The sequence below is a fragment of the Pinus tabuliformis genome, chromosome Q, assembly GCF_031772625.1.
Source record: "Pinus tabuliformis cultivar Carrire ecotype Pingquan chromosome Q, CPIR1, whole genome shotgun sequence".
Lineage (NCBI taxonomy): Eukaryota > Viridiplantae > Streptophyta > Pinopsida > Pinales > Pinaceae > Pinus > Pinus tabuliformis.
The window spans coordinates 251,671,507-251,692,005 of NC_142296.1; the positions used below are offsets into that span (position 1 = coordinate 251,671,507).

The 20,499-nt window shown below is 34.8% G+C and overlaps 1 pseudogene; it reads right to left on the reverse strand.

The window, feature by feature from the left end:
- Positions 1–16,897: 16,897 nt before the first annotated feature.
- LOC149219121 (transcription factor ICE1 pseudogene) lies at positions 16,898–17,503 on the reverse strand (annotated as a pseudogene).
- Positions 17,504–20,499: the final 2,996 nt, after the last annotated feature.

Here is a 20,499-nt window from a genome sequence, read left to right on the forward strand (position 1 = left end):
AAAATGTGCAAAATAGTAGAGCAGTCTTCGAAAGTGGTAAGTGGAATCTTGTGTGGTCTCAAAGTGGTAAATGGTATTCTACAATTTCACACGATTAACCTGATGGGTTGACACATAGCACACGATGGAAAGAGAAAACCACTTTTCTCATATGATCTAGATATAATATCGGTTATGCATGTAATCGTGTGATATGGCACGACCACCATTGGATCGATAGGAGAAATAACTGGTGGAGATTGGCCAGGCTAGTTGGCGCGAGTTATTATGCGATAACTATCAGATCGAGGAATGAGATCGACCGTGGAAAATTAATGTGCTAAGGAGAGCATCAATATATGTGGAAAGGTTTGTGGAATGGAGGAAAGGTAAGGTTTTATGTGTAGTTTATGAAATATTTCTATTATATGGGAATTCTAATAGAAATAAGTGGGATTAATGTACTATGGTTTAAGTTTGAGTTTAACCAAAGTCTAAAATCCATGGTATGGTTGATATGCATGGGTAATAAGAATTAACCAAAGATTATGAAGGGTTGTATAAGGTTCCACTCAAAGGTTTATAAAGGTCAAGTCTTTGGATAGTTAAATCAAACATTTCTGCATAGAGTTTAATTAAGGAGCCTTAAACCTTCAATTGTGAAGGTTTTACTAGGCAAGAATATTAAGATTTCTAGGACATGTATATGGCATGCATTTTATATGCATACTGTTGGTAGTTGCGGCTTTTGTTGCATCATATTTTAGCTCCACCTTCATAAATTAATAGCCTGAACTTTGACCCACAAATGTCTTCAATACTACAATGGTATAAACCTAGTCTCTTGTGAGTGCCATAAGTGACTTCATTAGATCTTTCTATAACATCCCCTATTTTACCTATGATTTTTGTAATGTTAAATATGAATACAACACCATCGTGCGGAACCACATAGTGAGGAATAATTGATTGTGATGTGATTAGGGATGGAAAAATGGATAACAGTTGTTAAGGGATGGGATTGGTGTAGTAGGGGGTACAGGAAGTGCCCATTTCTATTTCCCTTATGGATCGAGGGGACAGACATGGAACAACCCTCCAAGAAAAATAAAATAGTGGAGAACTAATCTTACATTCTCTTAAACACAAAAATAGAGTATGAGGATATATATATATATATATATATATATATATATATATATATATATATATATATATATATATATATATATATATATATATATATATATATATATATATATATATATATATCCCAATGGAGGAAGATCGGGGGTTGGCTCACTTGGTATTTTACACTTGTAATTCATTGGCATTATCTGAGTAGCACATAAATTTTTATTCTAAGTGGTTATCTTTTAGTCAAATTACACTAGAATTAGTAAGAGAGAGGGAGTTGGATTTCCCTCTCTCCTACTAATTCTAGTGTGTGTGAATTATCATATTATTACAGGACATAAGGAATTTAAGGCTAGTTATGGGTTATGTAGAGTTATGGATTATGACAAAGATGATTAAGAAATACTAGAGTTAATTTATAAGTCTGTTACTTTGTGAGCTTGTCTGTTAATCCATATGGTCTTTCGTCAAATAGATTTTCATATCCATCACATTTATGATAGTTAGGTGATCGAAATTTTAAACCCACAACTGTGGTTCATCTTCAGGATACAAATAAATGTGGAAAACTGATCAAACGAAGCGTGATAATAAATAGGAAAAATATCGTTGAAAAAATGACCCACAATAAAAACCCTAAAATAAAAAAAATTTATTAATATATTATAAAATGTGTGTTATATTGTGTTATCAATGAAACTATTAAAGATCATATAATTATGTTGTGTATTTAATATTAATTAAACATGTTATGTTATTGATGAAATTATTAAGGTTTATATGAATGTGATATATATTATATTGTTATTTAATGGTAATTAATAATTATGTTTTATTGAGATGATTCAAATATTTGTTAATTTTTACGAATGTGTTAGTTCTAAAAATAATTAATGTATTTTTCGTTAACTATGAATAATGTGTTTGAATGATAAAGGATCATATTAAATAATAAAACTTGGGCGGGGGGCAGGGGGGTGGGGGTTATTAATTATTGGGAACTTTAAGGGGTGGGTGTTTGGGAAGATATTGTTTTAGATGTTAAGGTAGGAATCTAATTTTTACTTATAATCCATTCTTCGTCCCTATTGAGGTTTTTTACATCTTTATTGATTTATATGGCCTCTCTAAATATTTTGTGGAAGTATTGGTCAATTTTCGTAAGGATGCAAGTTTTGTAACATCCCCTATTATAAGGACTTCACCAGATCTTTCTATAACATCCCCTATTTTACCTATGATTTTTGTAATGTTAAATATGAATACAACACCAATTTGAGGAATAATTGATTGTGATGTGATTGGCGATGAAAAAATGGATACCAGTTATTAAGGGATGGGATTGGTGTAGTAGGGGGTACAAGAAGTGCCCATTGCTATTTCCCCTTATGGATCGAGGGGAAAAACATGGAACAACCCTCCAAGAAAATGAAAATAGAGGAGAACTAATATTACATTCTCTAGAACACAAAAATAGAGTATGAGGAAAGATATATATATATATATATATATATATATATATATATATATATATATATATATATATATATATATGTATATATATATATGTATATATATATATATATGTATATATATATATGTATATATATATCTATATCTATATATATATATATATATATGTATATAGATATATGTATATATATATATGTATACATATATATATATACATATATATATACATATATATATACATATATATATATATATATATATATATATATATATATATATATATATATATATATATATATATATATATATATATATATATATATACATATATATATATCCCAGTGTAGAAAGATCAGGGGTTAGCTCACTTGGTATTTTACATTTGAAATTGGTTGGCCTTATCTGAGTAGCACACAAATTTTTATTCTAAGTGGTTATTTTTGAGTCAAGGTACGCTCTCTCTCTCTCTCTCTCTCAAATTTTCACAATCTTTTTTCTAGCCTCTAGGCATGTGTGGGAGTTGGCTTTCCCTCTCTCTTACCAATTCTAGTGTGTGTGAATTATCATTGTATTATAGCACATAAGGAATTTAAGCCTAGTTATGAGCTATGTAGAGTTATGGATTACTACAAAGATGACTAGGCAATACTAGAGTTAATTTCTAATCATGTACTTTGTGAGCATGTCTGTTAATCCCTATGGTCTGGTTTCAAATAGACTTTCATATCCATCGCATTTATGATAGTTAGATTATTAACGTTTCAAACCCACAACTGTGGTTCATCTTTAGGACACGAAGGAATGTGGAAAATTGATCAAACCAAGGGTGATAATAAATATGAAAGATATGGTTGAAAAAATGGTCGATAATAAAAACCCTAAAAGAAAAAAAAATATTAATATATTATAAAATGTGTGTTATATTGTGTTATTAATGAAATTATTAAAGATCATATAATTATGTTTTTTATTTAATATTAATTAAATATGTTATGTTATTCATGAAATTATTAAGGTTTATATGAATGTGATATCTATTATATTTCCATTTAGTTGTAATTAATAAGAATGTTTATGGAGATGATTAAAATATTTGTTAAATTTTATTGGTATGTTAGTTCTAAAAATAATTAATTTGTTTGTTCTTAACTATGAATAATGTGTTTGAATGATAAATAATCATATTAAATAATAAAACTTAGGGGGGGTTTATTAATTATTGGGACCTTTAAGGGGAGGGTGTTTGGGAAGATATTGTTTTAGATGTTAAGGTAGGAATCTAATTTTTACTTCTAATCCATTCTTCATCCCTATTGAGGTTTTTCGGATCTTTATTGATTTATATGGCCTCTCTAAATATTTTGTGGAATTATTGCTCAATTTTAGCAAGGATGCAAGTTTTTCAATGAAAATTTAATGTCTAGTTTTATTGGAATGTTTTACAAGAGCAGACTTTTTTGAATGGTTATTTATGTCAAAAAAATGTTCTTGGATTTTATTTTTGATAGATCGACTAGTCTCTCCAACATATGGAACCCCACATGAGCATGGAATTAAATAAATGCCTTTTTGGCATTTAGCGTCAATGGGATCTTTAACTAAATTGAGACAGCTACGGATGGTATTTAAAGGTTTGAAGGTGATTGAAATATTATTTCTTTTTAGTATGTTGTCAATCTTGTCTTTGGTTCCAAGGATGTATGGAAGGTTTACTTTTTCGACAAATTAATTCATTAAACAAAGTATTTTAGTAGAAATGATCCAAAATGGATTTTAGATAGACTTATAAGTCTAAGTGTTCCTCACAGAGGAAAATGAAAGTCCAACGATGCTCCTAGAAATATCATCATTACAAAGATCGTTTCATTCTAAATCTACTGCAACTTGAATGGTCTACAATGGAATTCAGATGTAGAAGTTATCACAAAAGAAGTTTCCATTTATTCTTTGAAAAAGAGGCAAAATCTTCGAAAAAGTGGAAAAAAACCCTTATAAAGGGAAATTGCATCAGAGATGGTCCAAGAGGTGGACTTAAGTGGAGGTGGAAGAGACCCCAATTTCCGATCGTCAACATATTGGGTTGGAGGTAGACATATTTAAATAATGTAAGGAAGGGACCTCGGGCCAAACCGATATTGCGATCACTGATATTAGCATCAATAGATTGGCATCGACGATCGGTGTAGTCAAGAGACAGAATCCCCAGGCTGTTAGAGATGTGATAGTGTGATATGTCGATCCACAGTGTGTGATCTCAGCCATTGGATCGGAAATGAGATCAATGGCCAAGATTAAATTGGTGGTTGGGAGATCGATGATCCCCAATACACAGGGTCAATGCAATAGTGATTTTCGATTGTGATAAGCAATAACGGCTGGACCTGATAAGGGTTATGGACCCGATTACATAAAATTTGAAACTCAAAAACACAGAATTTCTTTGTATTTCATGTGTATTGGGGTTTTTGTTCATTTCGCCATGCGATAGCGAATTGCAATAAAATGGCAGACCCGATGGGTTTATAGGGGCAATTTAATGGAATTTTGAGTCCAGAATTCATGCCCGATAGTGTATTTACAGAAAAATCTCTGTGTATTGGATTTTTCTCCATTTCTGGCTTTTTTCCTAGAAAACAACCCCGATCTCTTGTAACAACTCCTGATCATCATGCCACAATGCAACCGGGAATTTCTGACACACAATGATGTGTTTGAAGCCACAGAGCCGTAGAGCCAAATGGCCAGTCAAAAAGAAAATGCGCAAAGAAACTGCAAGGCCGCAGATGGATGATAACACATAGAGAAACGACTGGGGAAGCCGGAAAAGCAGAAAAATGCCTCAAAGGAGCCAAAGAGCCTAATTAACGAGGTAGCAGCCAGAGAAATCTAAAAGCAGGCACTGCAAAGAGCCAAGAGCTAAGAGCTAGAGTGAGAGCCAGAGCCATGAGCCAGAGCAAAGAGCCAGAGCCGAGAGCCAGAAAGCCGAGAGTTTCAGATCTAGGGATGAGATGGTGTTCTAAGCCCATTATTTCTATGTAAAATAGTGGTGTTGAGTGTGGAGCTTGTAAAATAATTGATGCCATAATCCCAGAGAGCCTAGTTGAGTTGACTAGAGCTCACGAAGACATAGGCCAAGAGTTTTGGGTGAACTCATAATTAAATTATAGTCTTATGTGTTTTTTATTTGTTGCATTGTTTTAATGTACATGTATTTACATATCAGCATATGCAACAAAATTTTAAAGCACATAAACAGCCAAAAATAAACACCAGCATACACCTATTTTCAAGAACATTATTAATTCTGCATTGGTCAATCACTAGATCTTGGGAAAATTTAATCTTTGGAAGTGGGAGAGGTCCTTGTAATCTTGACAAGAAGCCTTAGTGCCCCATTTTTAGATCAAGTGGTATCAGAGCTTGAGATGGATTAAACCCACCTTCAAGAGGGTGATATTAAGGTTGGTTATACCAGAGCAAGTGGTATCAACTTAGAATGCTTGATTGATAGAACAAAGATTACTTGTCTAAAAGGTGTTTGGGTAGTCAAGGATTGATTGTCTGATTGATTGTATGTTTGTTTGCAAACTGTCATTTGTTTGAGTTTGCATAGGTGAAGGGAAATCTATTGATAGCTCAGTCCAGGAGGGACAAGAAGGAAGAAGGGCTGAAGTCATTCTTCTTATCCCAAAGTACCTCAAAGCAATCCTTGAAGCACAAGAGGTTTGTTGCAAAAGGTTGCTTAAATAAGCTCTTTATTAATATTGTTTGAAGTTCTTTTGTGCATTTTGATAATGACAACTTCTACAAGTGAGTCTTCAAATTCCTTCTTCATCACAAAATTATTTGATGGAGGTATGAAGCAAGACTTGTTCTTCATGATGGACATGGTGAGAGAAATGTATGAGGATGGAAGGAAAAGAAACATACTTAGAGAGCAGTTGAATTTCGTGGAGGAGGAGAAGAAGATGCTTTCTAACAAATTGCAGGAAATGGAGAGGCAAATTCATATTGCAAATACGAACCTGAAAAGGATGCATGAGTTGGAGTCACAACTCTTTGTTGCCAAAGAAGGCTTATTCAAGTATCAACTTGAAGAAGAGGTAAACCATTCTAATTTGTCTTCAAATTCTTCTAAGAATGCTTATATTGGTTCTTTTGAAAAGCATACCAAAGGCATAGGTTCCAAGCTAATGTCCAAGATGGGCTATAAAGGAAAGAGCTTGGGTAAGAATGGAAAAGTTATTGTTGAAACAATAATGGTTGAGGAAAGGCCTAAGTATTTGGGTCTTGGCTATGGACAGTCTTATGGAGAGAGTTCCAAAGCTACCATGAAGGCCAGTAAAATAGCTCCAAGAAGGAGTTGCATTGCAGGTCTTCTACCTCAAGAGTGTGAAGATTGTATTCAGGAGGAATGCAATAGCTTGAAGCATCATTTGCAAGATGCAGGTGTTCAGAAGCACACACTTGAACCAGAGAGTTGTGGAAACTCTGATAGCCTTGAAGAGATTGATAGTGTTCCAAAGGGAGCCACTTCTTCATTCAATTCACCTCCTCATGAAGGCAATAAAGGTGAAAGAGAAAGGTATAAATCTGGTTCTAAACATATTCCTTTTGATTATGTAAAGCATGGTAAATTTCCATATAAGAATTGGAAAAAAATTGCATGTTCCTTTTGTGGATTGGATAACCATCATGTTTCTAGATGTTGGAAGAGGATAGCCACATGCAAGAAACTTTTGAAGGAAAAAAAGAAATAAGCCAAAGGTCCATTGGACAAGGAAAATCATGTTGTCAATAGGATGCACATGTGTTGCACTTACTACCATAAGCAAGGGAATCTTGTTGAAAGGTGTTGGACTCTGAATCCAACAATACTTCCACAAAATCTGAAGAAGGTGGAAAGAGAAAATGGCAGAAATGGAAAAGAAGTTTCCATTAATGATTTGTCTCAAGATGATTCACATGTTGATTTTGATGTGCATACAAAGGAAAGACCTCTGAAATGTGTTGGTAATAAATGGTTAGAGTTCTTATCCAATTAAGATTGCATGTCTATTTATGCATCTATTTACATTTCTTTGTTGATGCAATGCAAGTTGCAGGTTTTTACCAAGATGGTGAATGGAAAAAGTTTAAGTAGGAGACTCAGTTTATTGCTGCAACATTATGTTCATTTCAGCTTCGAAAGTATAGTGTACTTAAGTGAAAGTTGAAGGATGAAATACGTGCATGAGCAAGAGATACATGAACACAGGGATGTTGATGTTTTCCTTGTATTTGAACATGTGTGTGTGATTAACTTGAAGGGTTGATTTCTTTAACATGCATGTGATGCAATGTTGACTTGGGAGAAGTTAACTTGTTCTTCGAGATGGAGATAATAATGAAGTGTTTCATCTTTTGAAAAAGTGTCCTAATGGTCTTTTTCTACATGCTTGACTTGAAGGGTAATTTGTTTTAAAGACATGTTTTGTGGGCTTGTTATCTAGTCCATGACTTGTATGCAGATGTAAGACATGGAGGTACTCACAAGATGTGAAATCTATTTCTTTTGTTGAAGGAGGAGTTTAGGCCATCTAGTTGTTGTTTGTGTTTCTGTTGTTGTTAACAATTGTTGTTGATATCTTTTCAAATAGGTACAAATGAAAATTTTGTGGAGAAGATGTACTTCACATTTATTTGAGTCACCTTGGATCAATGATCAAGCCAGAAAAGTTCAAACTACCTTCTGTGACCATCTCAGTAGGAGTTCTGCAAGAAGGCAAGGAGGAAGGCCGTTCTTCCCAAGAGGACCAACACATCCAGGAAAGAGAGTGGTCAAAGGATTTTGGTTTAGAGGCACTATGTAAGGCAAGTGTGTGGAGGCTGAAAGAAGAGGGTGATGTTACTCTCATTTACTATTCAGATCAGTATATCAGTCTTTTGGAGACCAAAAGTTCTTTTAGTGGGAAGTCATGATCCAAAATGGATTTTGGATAGACTTCTAAGTCTAAGCGTTCCTCACAGAGGAAAATGAAATTCCAAGGATGCTCCTAGAAATAGCCCCATTGCAGAGACTGTTTCATTCTAAATCTACTGCAACTTGAATGGGCTAAAATGGACTTTGTATGCAGAAGTTATCACAAAAGGAATTTTCCCTTTATCCTTTGAAAAGGAGGGAAAATCTTCAAAAAAATGGTAAAAAAACATTATAAAGGGAAATTGCATTGGAGATGGTCCAAGAGGCGGAATTAAGCGGTGGCAGAAGAGACCCCGATTACCGATCTTTGACATATCGAGTTGGAGGCAGACATAGGTAAATAACATAAGGAAGTGACGCTAGGATAATGCGACATTGTGATCGCCGATATCGGTATCAGCAAATTGGCGTCAGGAATTGATGTAGTCAATAGAAAGAACCCATAGGCTATTAGAGATGTGATACTACGATATGTTGATCTGCGACTTGCGATCTCAACCTTCAGATCAGAAATGAGATCAACAGCCAAGATTAGATCGGCGGTCGGGAGATCGACAATCCCCGACACACAGGGCCAACGCGACAGGGAATTGTGATTATGATAAACAATAAGGCCTGGACCTGATAAAGATTATGGACCCGATTACATAAAATTTGAAATCCGGAAACATGGGACTTCTTTCTATTTCCTGTGTATTGGGGCTTTTGTTCATTTCGCCATGCGATAGTGAATTGTAATAAAATGGTGGACTCGATGGGTTTATAGGGGTGATTTAGCAACATTTCAAGTCCAGAATTCATGCCCGATAATGTATTTCCAGAAAAATCTCTCTGTATTGGATTTTTATCCATTTTCAGTTTTTTGCCTAGAAAACAGTCCCAATCCCTTGTAACAACTCCTAATCATTGTGCCACGTCGTAAGCGGGAATTTTTGGTAGACAATGATGCGTTTGAAGCCACAGAGCCGCAGAGCCAGATGGCCAGTCGAGCAGACAATGTGCAGGGAAGCCACATGGCCGTAGAGGGATGATAACATGTAGAGAAATAACTATGGAAGCTGGAAAGCTAGAAAAATGCCTCAAAGGAGCCAGAAAGCCCAATTGATGTGGTAGGGGCTAGATAAAGCTGAAAGCAAGCAGTGCATAGAGCCGAGAGCCAAGATCCAGAGCCAGAGCCAGAGCCACAAGCCAGAGCAAAGATCCAAAGCTAGAGCCAGAGCCAGAGCCAGACCTAGAGCCAGAGCCAGAGCTGAGAGCCAGAGCGAGAGCCGAGAGCCAAAAAGTCGAGAGCTTCAAAGCCAAGGATGAGATGGTGTTCTAAGCCCATTTTTTCCACATAAAACAGTGGAGTTGAGTGTGGATATTGTAAAAGAACTGATGCCATAATCCCAAAGAGCCTAGTTGAGTTGACTAGAGCTCACGGAGACCTAGCCAAGAGTTTTGGGTGAAATCCTCATTAAATTGTTGTCTTATGTGTTTGTTATTTGTTGCACTGTTTTACTGTACATGTATTTACATATCAACATAAACAAAATAATTTTAAATCACATAGACAATAAAAAATAAACACCAACATACACCTATTTTCAAGCTCATTATTAACTCTGCATTGGTTGATCACTAGATCCTGGGAACATTTAATCTTTGGAAGTGGGAGAAGCCCTTGTAAGCTTGACAAGAAGCCTTAGTGCCCCATTTTGATATCAAGAAATGACATGAGAGAATTTTTTGGCTAACACATTTCGAATCAACAAGTGTGGTTCATGTTTTTATTTCTATGACAAGTTTCTTTGCTTTCAGTTTTAAAATCCTTGATAGCTTAATCTCTTATGTATCCACTTTTCAAGAATACATTCAAGAGATGTGCTTTCCCCATTTCCAAGTATTCTTTATCAGAGATTCGTATAGCTATTGTTGCTAGAGTGCATAGAACCCCTATTTTCTGGGTGGGGTGATGGTGAGAGGTGGCACAAATATATTTCTATGCATGGGTCTTTTTACGATATGCTTGGTGGGATATGGAATCATCTTGGTTTCTAATGATGAGGATGTCGAGAAAAGGGAGGTTGTAGTTGAATTCTACTTCCATGGTGAATTTTATGGATGAATAAAGTCTATTCAAATGTTGTATAAAAGTTTCTAATGTGTCATGTCCATGGGACCATATGATGAAGGTGTTGTCTACCAATATTTTCCATAATTTAGGTTTTAAGGGGGATATTTTAAGGCTTTAGTTTCAAAATATTCCATGAGTAAATTGGAAAGAATGGGTGATACAGGAGATCACATCGCCACTCGACAGGTTTGTTCATGTATGTCACTCATGAAACTAAAGAAAGTAGATCTAATGCATATGTCACCCTATGGTCTTGTATTTGAGACCATTAGATTTACTTTCACAATATGGTGTGGTCTTTGGGAACCTCAGTGGATGATCAAATCACTGTGGTTCTTGTTGTATAAGCTGTTAACCCACTTGGAAAGGTAAATTTAAGTCAACGTAGTTCTTTCTAGAAGAGTTATAAAGCCACCTATAAAATTAACAATAGAAACCTATAGTGTTTCTATGAAAAACAGAGTTTTCAAACCACCTAAGTAGTGAATTCAACCTCCCAGACTTGAGTAATACCCCATCTAGAAATTGGATGAAGCCCTATGATTGAACTCCAATAGTAAGTGAATCATTGTGGTGATTATTTCTAGATAGGAGTTGTTAAACCTTCATGACAGAAAAATGCATCCTGTAAGTGTATGAACAAGCTTTTGGTGTAAATTTCCCCTGTGCAAGCATTCCTCAGACTCTAGATCCTCCGTGAAGACTGTAACTACATCCTTCATTTATGATTCATTTCAATTGATTTATATAAATATAATTCCCTATGCATATTTGGATTATGGATTATGATAGTATTTTATATTTTATTGACTAACGTGTAGTTATGTAGAGTCATGAAATAATGCCTAAAATCATTATCATATTGAGGGTTCACAAGTGATATTATACATCTATGGTGATAATGAATGCTTGAAATATGTGTTTACTACAATCTTCATGAATTAGAAGATATATTATATATTTATGATTGGTTGTTGGAGGTTTAACTGACATTAACCAACTATATTACAAGTTCTCAATTCTATTAAATGTTGGAATTGAGTAGATCATTTCCTTACCCATGATTGAGTTGGAAATTTCATACCATGTGAAAGTCATTGTAAACTTGAATCCATATAGTTTTTCTTCTTGTTGTTGTTTGGCTAATCACTCCAATTATTTACTCAAAATTCACTATGTTAATGAATGCAGGCTAAACTTCTTAAGGGTCAGTTGTAGACTCGTGTGAGTATTTTATAGACCAATGTTATTTTTTGGAGGTTAATGAATATAATTGAACAATAATTCTGAGGAGATTTGGCATTTGGGATGATTCCCCTTTTCTTAAGAAATATTTATTCTTTTCCTTGTTTCCCTTCTCTTCAACACTTCCACATAAAATCATTGATTTGAGAATCTTGAGGTGGAAAAGGGGTGCACACTTGAGTAGAAGTTGAATATTCCATAGGATATATTTTACTTCTTAAGCATGGCATGAATTTAGTAATTCGAGGTTCCAAGGTTGGGTGGGAGACGTTCCCTTTGAATAACATTATATTGCATCTTGGGTTGGATGCCTCCTTTCATGTGACTTTCATATATGATATTCAAGGATTTAGTGTGGCACAAGGTCATGAACATGCGCAATGACCTGAATGTACCTAAGCCAAATTCCACCATAAAAGAGCATTGGATATAGAGATATAGTTATAAGAAGGTGATGAGGCCGATACAATGCTAAAAGGTTAGATAAGTTGCAATCTAGGTATAATGGAAATAAAATGACAATTGCAATGCATCAAGACCTAGTGGATCTTTATTTAAGTTGATGTGACAATTCCATGAGGGTCACCATGTGGACATGGCAGGTCATGTATCAGATTCACTTCATTTTTTTCTTAGATCCAGAGGTCCATCCAACTTGGGGTGTTGAGTGGAAACATGAGGTTGAAGGGTTGGTTTATTGTTGGTTAGATATAACGGCGAGGTAATGAATTTAGGGATGCTGATAATACTTGTGCACCCTTTTTCGAGTTGGCATGGTAATTACATGGGGGCTTGACAAGGACCACACAGATGTCATGTGGAAATCTAATGATGACATGACCTTATCCTATGTAATGACAAGTGAACATCATATGCCCTCAATATGATGGAGGAAGTATTGAGTTATAGCGATCCAATTTTTTTCCAAACTAAATTCAACATGATATAGGTGGATGCCCCCTCATCAATTATTCAATGATGAATAGTGACATTTTTAACAATTAATAGAATCTGAAATGCAACTGTTGATGGTAGTCATGGTTTTAAATTGGCCAAGTCAAAAATTATTAACCAAGAATTTGAAGGATTAATTAAACCTAATGTAAAAGCGAGAGCTTTCTATTGATCTAGATTTGTTTAAAGCACCTCCAAAGAAGATATGGTGGATGTATATTAAGCAACATCGTCAACAATACTATACGTGTAGACTTTGAATTATTGGTTATGCAATATAGTGATCCTTTTACTATACTGGAGATAGGTTTAATGGGAGGTTGTTGTATGGTCAAAGGTGGTGTAATTTTATTGGAAATGGGCACTGAGGGGTTAGGTTCCAGAGGAGTTCAATAATCATGACTCCATGTCTAGATTAAGGCATCCATTCCTTGCATGTAGATGCCATGACTAGTAGTGTCATTAGAATTTCCCCCTATTTTGTTACTGGATAGTGTCAACCTCACGTTGTGTAGTTATCACTCCTTAATGGGGAAATGGACATTTTATTATGTAAATTTGTTGGCTTTCCAACCTGTTCATCCTAGCCTCTATTATGTGTTTCAACTCTAGGATTGTAGGTTCTAATCTTGTACCAAAATAGCCTACAAATGAATTCTTAAAAATAGAAAATATACAATGATGAGAAGATAAAAATATACACAAATATTTTCTCATGGAAACCAAAACTAGGAAAACTATGTTTATTTTTCATTATATTCCTTTAATGTTACAATACATTATATACATGATGAAGCATTCATAAACCCTAATTCATTAACCATGAATTAGAGCATATCCATAGTTCCCTTGACCGAATCTACAAAATACAATGGGAAAAGCCATCATACAAAAAACCATGCATGAAAATCATGTGAAAAACCATTGGTAGGTATTCCCACCATCTGTGGCTCTAACCCCCATTCTCGGGTTTGGCCAAACTATTATTGGGTTTTCATAAAAAAAATCTCGGGGTGTTGCCTCAAAGCCCATGCAAGGGGGCGGTATGCTTGACACAACATAACAATGCATGGGGCTATTCATAGAAAGAATATAACACATACCCACTAAGATGTTGAGATTATTGATAAACAAAGAATGTAGAAACACCGTTATAACATAGAGGATTTTGAAAAAATAATAGATATTAAAAGTATCTTCTAAGATGTTGAGATTATTGATAAACAAATAATGTAGAAACACCGTTATAACATAGAGGATTTTGAAAAAATAATAGATATTAAAAGTATCTTCATCCTTTTTCTCCTCTACTTGTGAGATGTGTCCACCTTGTACGTGATTACCAATTGAATCAGAAAATTGAGAATCAAAAGTATATGAAAACTTTACTAATGGAGTAGCTTGATTAATAAAATCAAGGTACAAAGGGTAATGAGGTGTAAATGATAAAGGACGACAGGTATCCCTTGAAGAAACATTACTCTCAATTGAATCAAATTCAAGATTAAAATTATGTGCACTATTGTTATCTTGAAGAATCAATCGATTATATTCGAAGGGATCATGAGAACCATGAAGGTTATTTTGAATGAAAAATGGTTCATGGAAAGAGGATGAATGTGGGAGAAATGGATCAACAATTTGGTTTTTAGAGTTCACAAATCCAACCTCAGCATGGGAGACCCCTTTGTTTGGTAATGAAATGGAGGAGGGAAAGGAATAAAAGGAGTAATATATTCCTCCTATGATAATGGAGGTGTCTCATGATGAAAAGTTGGAGGAGAAAAACCATTAGGAGAATTTGATTCAAATTACTAAAAGAAGACTAGAATTGAATGCTGAAACATTTCACTCATGAAATTCTAATTGAAATATTCTTCTAAAAATTCATAGAAAAGGTTAAGGAATTTATCAAGAAAATACTCTAACGATTCATTGGGTTTCATTATAAGTTGACTGATTCTTTTATATACATATTTATAATCGTACCTGTCAAAAGATTCACAAAGTTCCTTAAAAAGTTTCTAAAATGAATGAAGAGAAGAAAATAGTAATGTATGACACCAATTCTTAACATGAACTTCAAGTGTGAGGGTAAATATTTTAGCCTAAGCATCATTAGAATGTATTCCATTAGGAAGGAAAAATTGAATGAATGAAAGCATATGCCCAAATATGGTTGTTGGAACTCTCCATCAAACTTGAGATGTGACAAGTTATGAATGATTTCCATGGGGATTGTAAGATTTGATCTATTAGAAAAGAAACTTAGGATTATGATTCGGGAAAAATCCATTTGAGATGAGAGTCAAAATAAACTTCAATGGGCTTATCTTGTCATCTTCCCTCCTTCTAGCACAAAATATGTTAACAGTATTGGAAATTTCCAATAATAGGGGGTCTCCCAAGTATGTAGTCTGAACTAGACCTCACACCATTTGGAGTAGGATCCCCATATAGATAATAGGCCCAACCTCCATTATTCTTAGAGATTTTCCTTGATTTCAATTATTAACATAAGATATTATGCATAAACTTTTAGATAAGCAAGTAAGTTGACACTGTGAAGCATACAATTGCAATGTACATAAATTACTTTCATGAAAGGGAAAAAAGAGTGAGCCTCTAGCAAAAAGTTAATAGTACTATCCTAAAAGAGACACATAAGATCATATAAGGAATCATTTTTTAGCGTATAAAGTAGTTCACAAGATAACAATGATCATAAAATCTAGTAACAATGCACATTAAATAATATGCATATCAAATCCGATGAAATAGTTTCATTATCATTAGTATGTAGAAACATAAGAATACACCACAAACAATGAAATAATAGTCAAGGATTTGATAACTCAAATTCCCAAAGATAAAATCTCGTACAAGTATTCAATTATATCGATAGGTAATCATTCTTTTATAGTCATCTCTTGCTAAAGAATAAGAAGATTTCACTATACATGGGTTTTCAACCTCTCCCGAGAAGGCTACTACTTTTATTTGATGAATATCTCAAAGATGAGCCACAGTGATCATTGCCAAAAATCACCAAAAGATATTCATTTAATCGATTGAAATTAAACCCAACAACTTTAGAACCCATTTTGAGGATTATAATGGATTCCCCAATTTTCTTATTTGAGAAAATGTATATGTGGTAAAGAATCTGAAAGTTATCCACAACCAGTAAAATGTCTCTTTCTAAATTGATACTCATGCCATATATAATTATCCATGTATATTATTGTATGTGAGGTCTTTCTAATACATATGGCATGGTTAATAATGTTGGACACATAATCCTCTAAGGGTTGGTGTGGAAGCTGAATAGTCTAAGGAAGTCCAACAAACCTTGGAATATGAAACCAAAGGTCATATGAATGTACTATAAATGTATATTCTTGTCAATAATAGAGACACACTCATGTTTATCATTTACACTTTGTGTTTGCCATGTATGTGTCTAACATGACATCATAGTTGCGGTTAGGCTTGGGCATTTTCAAATACTGTCAGCGTTGCATTCTTTCCAGAATTCTTTTGCCATTTCCCTATTTATAGAAATATTCTAATGCTACTCCATTGCACCTAGGCGCTCTAGTAGACCGTTTCATTACTCTTTGTGAATGTGTATGCGTTGAAGCTCTTTCTTTTATGTGCTCTAGTTCATATGTTGAATGTATATGCATTGTATTCATATCAGTGTATTGTATTAGTGTTTTGAAAGCAACACTCTCTTCTTGCGATGTCCCTTCGATGATTCCTATTGAAGGTTGGCCTAACATGGAAAAGTTGCAATGAATATCTGTTGAAGTCTCTTATGTTCCTATGCGAGGAGTTGACCTTTCACATATCACCATTCATATTTTATTCTCTGTGTGTGGTAAATCTATATGTGTGCATATAATATCAGTTTACAATGGAAGCATGAACCCTAAATTCATGATCCTAATGACTGCAATTTCGAAAGAAATGATGCTTGGATCTGCATTGACCTGTGACTTGTTGGTAACCTTCATCGATGTATATACCTAGTTCTGATGATTTTTTGCAGTGTACAACAGAATGACTTTGATGTCCTCTAGTGCAATATCCACTCGCCCTCTAGACTTCTCTGCTCAGAAAACGTCCAAACAAAATCCATTAAAGTAGCTAATAACATCTTGTTGAACATCAAGGCCAAGCTCGTCCAATGCCCTCATTGTAGAAAGCAACAATCCAGGCCTTCTCCCACAAAACATGTGAATGTTGAGGGACATTCTATCTCTAGTGTTTATGTCTACCCTTGCAAGCTGAGAATCTGATGCCTCTGAGTGCACAGGCAGTGAAATGGGAGGGAATTCTTCCTTGATACGACAAGGGATAAGTGGTGGAATGGAAGGAGTCAAGGGATAATGGAAGGCAAAAGGAACAGGCAGATTCAGAGGTAGAGGTAGGGCTGTAGCTAACAGTGGCCTCTTTGAAGTCCCTTCAAGTTCTGTATGGAGATCATTTATACGCTGCAAAAGTTCCTTCAAGTACTCAATCGCATCACCAAGAAACGATGCCATGTCCATCTTTGCAATATTGTGAAAAACTAAGCGAAGCATGTAGAGGTGATCATTAAGCTTCTTTATGCACCTATGCTCTACCATGAGATTCTTTGTAGCTACCCATTGATCAGTCATCAACTTGACTACCTCATTGATAATACACCCATTGACTGAAACATTCCCAGAAATCAAAGATTCTGTATTGTTGTTGTTGTTATTTGTCCCATAATATCCTCCATGATCCAAAGCTACAATATTGTTGTTAAAAAATCTCCATCCTTTTCTCCATTGTGAGTTGTTATATCAAAATGATCTTGAGGTTGACACTTATTGAATGCATGATTCCTACATAATTCTTGTAGGAAGGCTGGCACTTGGTTGAATCCCCTGTATTTTCCAGCATCTCTACCTAAAATATTTCGAAGCCCTGTACTGGTTTTTTGAGGAAATTGAAAATGGAAGAAAACTGTTGAAGCTGATACATAAACTAACCGGGGTAATTTGTTGCCATCATTTCCAACTGTAAATAGCCTTGTTTTATGTTTAGAATAATACAGATTGAAATCTTTAACCTATTTAAGATCGTTGTGTTTAACATTGTTGCGAAGTATTTCCAAAGCTTTCAACATATCATTCTATTTCAGTGCTTCAACATATTTTTGCATTCTAATCTCAAAGAACATATTATGAGATTCAATATGGTAAAACCCAACAAGTAGTGTTCATCCTCATCGGCAGTTCCACCCATAAATAACTCTTTAAGATAGTTCTGGTTGAAGAAAATCAAGACTCGCAATCGAACAATTGAGTTGTAGGGAGCCCACTTGTCAGTTGAGTTTGGAAGCTGGAATTATTGTGAGTTGGTTAAGATTCCTATGGCTTTCCAAGATTCTTGTTCTTTTCTCTATTTATGTTGTGGGTTCATTGAGTTATGAATTGAATATGGCTTAAATTCAACAGTGTTTTGTATCATTGGAGAATGTCATACAAAAGAATTGTTATATCGTAATAGTACTTAGGACATGTCTGGATGGAAGTTGAAATTCAAAATAGGTAAAGCTAAAATGTTTTATGTTGTGTTATAGAAATATCCATCAACATAGCATGAAAAATTTCATGGTCATTCATATACCTTGAGTTGAGTATGATTGATGGTGCATATACATTCATTGAACTCGAAAACTTTGAATTGTGGTTTTTGGTTAAAGCTTATATATATATGCAGCATTGAAAACTCCTATAATGTGTATCATTTCAGTCTTGTTGCTTATTCCCTTTCAAGAGATTTTTGTGGAAATAGAAACTCCATTTTATTCAGTGTGTGAAGTCTATTAGTGTTGTTAAAGGTAGGTGAATGCAACAAATTTTGGACACGAGTGGTCCATTTTTCTCAGGGAATAAACTTCAAAAACACACTTCACTTGTTTGGAAAATGGATCAAATTGGTGAAGTATTAGAGTTGTTAAATACTTTAATACACTCCACAATTCATGATAGAGTTAAAATCAGAAAAAATATTAGATTTGATATTAGAACTTGTCTGTAAAATGTACAAGAAACCATTGAATCTTTGTAGCTTTGAATCACAACTACACTAAGAGGAGTTACAGAAGTATAATCATCATTCTGAACTTGTTTTTGTTCAGAACATTGAAATAGACTCCCATAAGTAGCAAGTTGATTCAGATCCAATGCCCAATGAAGTAGCAAAGTCACATGCATATGCAAAAGTTTCATTTGCACTTCCCAAGCCCATCATCAGACCTTGGGAAGAGCTTGTCCATAATAACCATAGAATAGGTCTTGGATATGAAAAGGATGTGTCCTTTCATATTCCAGATTACTCAAAACCCATCAAGTTTCAGAGTTCTGGATTTATTCATGAAAGTTCACCTTCAACTATTCCAGATTCTGCTCCTCTTCCATAACAACAACAAGAGATTGTGAAATGCCAACACTATCATAGAGTTGGCCATATGAAATATCACTGTTTTGATCTTCATCCATGTAAGCACTTGTTAAAGACATATTTGGGCACTGCAACCCCAATCACATATGTCAATATACCAAGGGCTCTCAAACCCCTAAAAGTGTTGTTTCATACCCTAAAGGATCAAGGTCAACTGATTACATCATTTCCTAGAAGTTCTCCCTGAAAAACTGCTTAGAACTGGTCAAAACTGAACCATACAAACTGCTCCACGCTGAGGATGTGATGCATCTCACCTGATACACACAAAGGGTGCAATGCATACTGAAAAGCCCTCCTGTAGGGTGCGATGAGCGAGAGTAGACAAATGGCAGAGGCTGTTTGCTAGGTGGAAACTCAAAGAATCTTCTAGAAACTGCTCATGTGACACTTGCCTCTCTAAATTCGCCCATGGATGAGTAAGAGATCATGAAATCTCCAAGTGGAACCAAGAACTATCAGTGAAATGACAGTAATCAAAATCATAGAAGCTGACTCACTCCCCTGCAAACATCCATATGTGGATCCGTCATCCTAGAGATCTAGAGGCTGGAATTTTGTAATTTGTAAGGAAGTGTTGTTGGTTTCCCTTTGAGACATTGTATTGTTGGGTGATCTTGCTTTTTATGAGGTGAAGAGGGCTTTCATGTTGGGAGGATGATGTTGGATCAGACAGTTGGGTTGTAATCCTCTCTTCTACTACTTCTATTAATAAAGCTATTTGAGTTTTCCTCCATATACTTGTATATTTCTAAATTTTATATTTGTGTATGCATTTTCATGGTTAATGTACATCTGATTCTGCATTATTTATAGTTAAAGATCTCTATTCATTGATGGTATTTTTCTGCTTTATTTCTACAGGTGTTCTTTGAAGTGGGACAAGTGGGAAAGGAGTGGCAAAGCTATATCAAAGGAGAGAGGAAACAAGTAAGGAGCCAAGCGAAAGATTGAGGTTGGTACTCTCTACTTCTCTCTCATCTATCTCTCATAAATGGAAACACAAGTTACTTTGAATTGTTTCTTTCTAAGATAGCTACCCGTCTTAGTGGGACTAGCAACTCTGAATAAACACTAGTTTTCCCAATAAAAAAATGGCGACTCTGCTGGGGAACGAATAGCTTTCTTGTTT